Genomic DNA, 6,168 nt, shown 5'->3' with positions numbered 1-6,168 from the left:
GAACGTTATCTGAGATCCCGCTCCTGATAACGACTCGGGCTGGAGGCTGACAGACCTGTTTGGGAATACAGGGGTTCAGATACCAGCATCTGATTGTGTGTGTTTGTGTTTAAGGAGCGTTAAATAAAGCTCAGGAGGAGAAACGTTAACAGATTTGACACTGTGTGTGTGTGTGTGTATGCTGCAGATATTGATAGCCTAATGTGATATGATGTGTTGTTATTTGTGGACCCGGCTTTGTTCAGAAACATTCCTGTCTGTGATGTTTAATGTATGATAATGCACCAGGAGAGCAGGCCTAGAGGACTGTCTACCTGGAGCGAAGCTGTCATCCAGCATTTGGCTTTATAATTAAAATGGGCTCTCGTGTGTATGTGGGGTTCTACCTTTGTGTGTGTGTGTGTGTGTGTGTGTGTTACCGTGTGTCCATGCGGCTCATCTGCAGTGCTGTGTGATTAATGACTCCAGGGGTGAGTGGACATCGCCGGTCAGCCCTTTCTGGTTATTCTGAGCTGACCCAGTATGAGCGGGCCGTAGTGGACACAAAGCCTCGGGTGATCTCAAAATCCTTGGTCATTCTCTCACCTGTACATCAGGCTCAGCACCGCAGGAATGTTTTCCCTCGCTGGGAGAAGGGGAGTGCAGTTTCCACACAAGGACACACATTCAATCACGGGGAAAGGACACTCGCTGTTTACTCGCATTCTTTTTCCACTCTGTGATGAAAATCGCTCTCTGAAAGGCCAAAGCACAGAAATAATCAGCCTTGTGTAAATATATTGCCGCGACGCAGTCAAATCTGTGAGTTTTTTTAATGTTTTTGTGTTTCAAATGTCCATGAATTAACAAATATATGCATAAACACAAAAAGCATTACATTGCATGCATAGTTGATGCCCAAGGTGCATTCACACATTAAGCTGATTTGTCTTTTTTACCTGTATGTCAAGCTGTCTTTGGAGACCATAGCAGCATGTGCTCGGTCTCCAGGGAAACCAACCCATAATTAGTATTTGTGTGTGTGTGTGTGTGTGTGTGTGTTTGTGTGTGTGCCAGTATGTGTTTTTTAATAATTGACATAATGAGATGAGAATAAGCCTGGATTAACAGCTTAAAAAATGCATGTGTCGTCCCGAACAACATCCTGATTGGGATTCAATCATCGAAATGCACACACACATACACACACGGCACCCACTAATTGTCCGCGCATCAGATAGCTCAATACTACAAGCTGTGTGTGCATGTGCTGTTTATCCCGTGCTGATGTACAGTATGTGTGTATCGTGGACTTAATTAGAGACTTAAGCGGGGTGCTCCTCTGAAGGGATTAAGGGGGAAATTATCAGAATCTGGAGACTTAAAGCTGAAACCAGCTAAACGGAAACAGGAGGAGGGAGATCAGGACTCGGAGGAGGAGGAAGGCGTTTGAGAGGCAGCTCTGCTGTTTACACACATGTTCATTTGTGTAAATTGTCCTCCTTGAAGTCACGCGCAAGCACTCCAAATGTGCTTCAAGGTGTTCAAGCTATTTTCTCAACCTCTCAAAGCCTCTATTTGGATGTTTTTGAGTCATGGACACCCTGTGTTTGGATGCACGAGAGGTGTAATGGATATTCACTGATACTAAGTGACAGAAATTCCGACAAGCGGGATAAAGAAGACCAAGGACAAAAAATCGACTCCCCTGACTTGAGGATTGACAGATAGGAGCTGCATGCCACTCATCTACGTCCCTTTTCTTTATGCTGTGGCCGTGCATTCGACCTGTGAATTAACGACATAATGGGAGTGATGGTTATCTGACCCAAAGGTTTTTCTCTGACAGCTGCTGTGAGAAGCCATGAATCAGGCGACCTTTATCCTCTGCAGTGAAACCATTTCCTGTATAGGATGGATTTCCTGGGTAATGGATGCAATGCGTCTGACGTGGGGGAAAGCTCTGCGGCTGATTGATTGACGCAAAGGGTTAACCCTGGCAGCTTTAATGTGAACATTAAAAGGTGATGTGGTTTGTCTCACAGAGGTCTTATTCGGACGATGTTTTTCCTGTAATCAATATGGCAAAAGGTCAACGTCCATTACACGATTCATTAGATTGTTTTAAATGAAATATTTGTTGAGGAAAAGTTTCCGAGCTTTTCAAATTCGTTCTGCAGAAACTCATTACTAATACTCATGATGAACTCCACTTCATCATTGATCTGTGTTTTTTTGTCAATAAGGCTATTTTAGACTATCCTGCTGCTTCTATTGTCTGGGGATTGAATGTGTTCATGCATCTCTGCATGCGCACAGTTTGTGTGTGTGTTGTTTTTGTTTTGCGTGTGTGCGCATAATCTTTGGTGGGAACATCTGTCTCTCAGAGATAACATAACCGGGGAATTAGCCATGCTGTCTTACAACCGAGCATCACATCTCACTATTACAGCCTCCTAAATTATACCCTATTACACCTCTATGTGCGTGCGTGCGTGTGGATGTGTGTGCAGATGAGTGTAAGCAATGTGCTGACAGTGTCATGTCCTTGGGGCGCCTGCCAAGTTTAAGAGTATCACAGAGCCCACTACCTCCTCTAATCCTTAAATCCATCGTGGAAGGGAATTCACAGTTACTTCTGCATAATACAAGTCCTACACAAACAGGTCTCTCCTCAACAACAAAGCTAAGCCTACAGTATAGGTGAATAGAATAAAACAAAAAAAAATGATGTTGTTTTATAGGATAAAGGTGCTTTTTATGGCTCACAATTATACACGGTAATATATATCCTTTTGATGTAAAAGCTCTAAACAACCTGAAGCCACTTAGCGCTCCATATATGGCATCTGCAGCAATAGCAGCATCTCTTGATGCACCAGTGGTGACAGATTACTCTTTGAAGTGTAGCTTTATATAAGTTCAGAAGCTCACAAAAGTTAACAAAGTGATGCATCAACCTTAAATCATCTGTATACTATAAGACAGGCCTATTAAATTACTTTTTTTAAAAGAGCCAGATTTGAAAAACAGCACAGTGCCAAGGGGCCGGACCTTTACATTTTCTATCTGAGATTATTGATTTAATAAACACAATGTTGAATTTAACATCTTTTTTATTCTCCTAAATCCCCTCTGCTTAACAGCTTGGGTTAAAACTTTTTTTAACAAAATAAGTATTTCTGTGCTTGACAAGACATAACCTACTAATAAAATGATGATCTAATAATCAAACAATGTATCACCCATAAACTTGGTGTTATGATAGCAGGTTATTTAAATAAAAGCACAATGATATTGCTTTTAACAGTCCGTAACAGTGTCAATTGCGTGAATGGTTACATTGACGAACGGGAATAAAACTCTTACTGGAAGAAATTGTTATTATTTTTAAAAAATACTTTTCTCATATTTCTAAATGATCAAAGGGCCGGTTTGAGGTTGTTAAAGGGCCGGATTTGGGCCACGGGCCGCCTATTGAATAGGCCTGCTATACGATCAAGAGACACCTGACTCTTCAACTAATGGAAACTATCATTTCTATTCAGTTTTTAGTGCACTCTAAAGTTGAGAGGCCCACTCCCTTTGAACTATATTTTCCCTTGTAACTTTTGAATGTCATTTGTTGGCTCGGTTGAAAGAGTTGAAATAATATCTTTATTCCTAAGAGGCACAGAGATTCAGTTAAAAGATGTAAATTGGAGTGGAACAGCCCGGTTCTGTGTGTCACACTCTGCCACGACTCAAGAAAACTTTTAATGAATGTCACCGCGAGAGAAAAGGTATGGGAAGGGCTTTCTCGGTGTGATAATAATACTGTGAAGCACATTGTGCTGTGAGTGTCGGTGCTGTACAGCATTCAAACATATAAAAGAAACATATGTAGGCTCTCCAATGAGGGGAACTGAGAGGATGAAGTGTAATGGTGCCTTTTCTTCTGCACAGTCAGAGAACAGCCGGGGGAGCTGAACGCAGCCCCACTGACCTGGTTGAATCAAAGAGAAGGGTAAGAGGCGAGACCACAAAAAAAAAGAAGGGAAGAAAGGGAGAGAGCAAGAGATGGGAAGTATCTCATTTATACAGCATTGCAATTTGGGTCGATGGATCGCCTCAGTAGCCGTGAGGGCTCTTTCTGCTCAATGCAATCTATACCCACAATCTGACAATCAAATGTGGTGCCAGTAGAAGTGGTCCTGCTGCCCCAGCAGTGTGACTGCTGGTGTATTTGACTGAGTGCCAGCTTTAGTTTTTATACCTCATTAATTCAAAGGAGCGATTGACTGAGGAAACCGCTTCTTCTCCATCATAAATCAACCCACACTCCTGCACACACGCACACACACACACAACAGCAAAACATGAACACACAAGGGGGCGAATCTCAGAGCTTATAGGTAATGATTTAATCAGTCACTGACAGAAAGTACAGTGATATTGTGATTACTTATTTCCACATGAACCCTGTGTGGATAAGTCCTGTGCGTATGTGTGACTTACAATTTTGTGCATTATAATAGTGAAGGTCCCAAACACTCCCTATTCAAGTATTCAAGGATGAATTTGCTTTTAAAATAACATTCTTTGTTGTTCTATAATTGCTTTTAAGCTTGTGACTCTTCTCGTGTATGTCCCCCTTTAGACTCACTAGTGAGTGATTATAATGCTCATGAAAAGTTGAGAAAATGGAGCATGGAGTGGGTTGATTTTGTATCATCTCCAGGATTATCAGTATTGGAGGATTGAGAAGTTGCAGCCCATTTGAGCATATCTCTAAATTAAAGTCCGGGATAAGAACCGAGCAGTATAGTGTGTGTGCGTGTCAGAGAGAGGGAGAGAGGTAGAGATAGAGAGGTTTGATGCTGTAACAGCTGCTAATTATTGCTGCTCTATATTTCACACAGTCTGTTTGATCTCCTGTCCTGTGGAGAGAGATAGGGATTCTCTGTCTCCGTTTCTCACAAACTCACACATTTGTACACACACAGAACCACGGAGCAAGCTCAGGGGTCACAAGGAGGAGAAAGAGGAATTGTGCTCTAATTACCGAATCTCTGCATGGGGTTGACTTATATTTCTAGCCAACACCTCAAGACTGGGAGTGTACATTTTGTGTCTTGTTTTTGTGCTTGTATTTATGTCAACGCTTGCTGTACCTCTCCACCCACCCACCCCCCCTTGTGCTGGGCTGTGTTCACTGATATCACGGAGGGCAAATCAATCCAATCTCTCAAAGCACTCTGGGTAGTCCAAGTCCATACACCATCTGGATGCCGCTCTGTTCTCTTCTGTGTTCTGTTCCCCGAGTGCCGGCCGCTGCAGTGATCAACTGTTTGGCAAGCAGCTTTAATACATCCGCGCCTTCACCAATCACCAGGCATGGATGCATAGCAACAGTTACTAACCACCATAACCTTTGGCAAGACATGCAGTAAGGAACCTCTTCCATTTTTTTATTAAATATCCAAGTTCAACTGTCTGGTGCAGAATAAGAGTTTTGAAGCTGAGTGGATATTTCTTGGCTTTGGGCTCCGGGCATCCCCAGAGCAGTGATCCAAAGGTCAAGCTGGACGTGAAATGTGGTCAAAGAAATGTGCTTCTTCTTCTACAAAATGATTTATCTGTTTGGCAATAAAAATGACTAATAGCACACTATTAAAACAAAATGTGGTACTTTTTAAAGGGCAGTATCCAAGTCTGTGACTGACACAATAAAAACATTTTCAGATTGATCCTTCTTTATTTTAGAAATGGTGAATAAAGAAAGTTTAAACATTAAAGCTACGGTCTCATTACATCCCAACCGCGATCAATAAATCAAATGCTCTGACAGAAAAAGGAAAACGAGCTAGTGGAGCTAGTGCTGCTAGTTAATTGGAAAAAAGTTGGCAGCACTGGACTCTGTTTTTCATTTGGATCATTTTTAAAATCTAGCATCCTCTTGCTAGTTGCTCAACATTACCAACCCTAGCTTTAATTTGCATACTTTTTTATTAATTGCTACACTTGTTGGACAAACTTATTAAATGTCATCTTTATGTTTTCTTCAGACACTGTAGGATAGTGGTTTCCAACCTTGCGAGATGATTACCAGTGTAGGAAATAAGACAATCTAAATGATGTTACACAAAATGATGTTTTCGGTTTTTTGTTTTTGTTTAATTTTCTCCAATCTTTGCTTTTTTTTTGTGA

The sequence above is a fragment of the Sebastes umbrosus genome, chromosome 11, assembly GCF_015220745.1.
Source record: "Sebastes umbrosus isolate fSebUmb1 chromosome 11, fSebUmb1.pri, whole genome shotgun sequence".
In the NCBI taxonomy this organism is placed as follows: Eukaryota; Metazoa; Chordata; class Actinopteri; order Perciformes; family Sebastidae; genus Sebastes; species Sebastes umbrosus.
Note: the sequence above shows the minus strand (reverse complement) of the source record.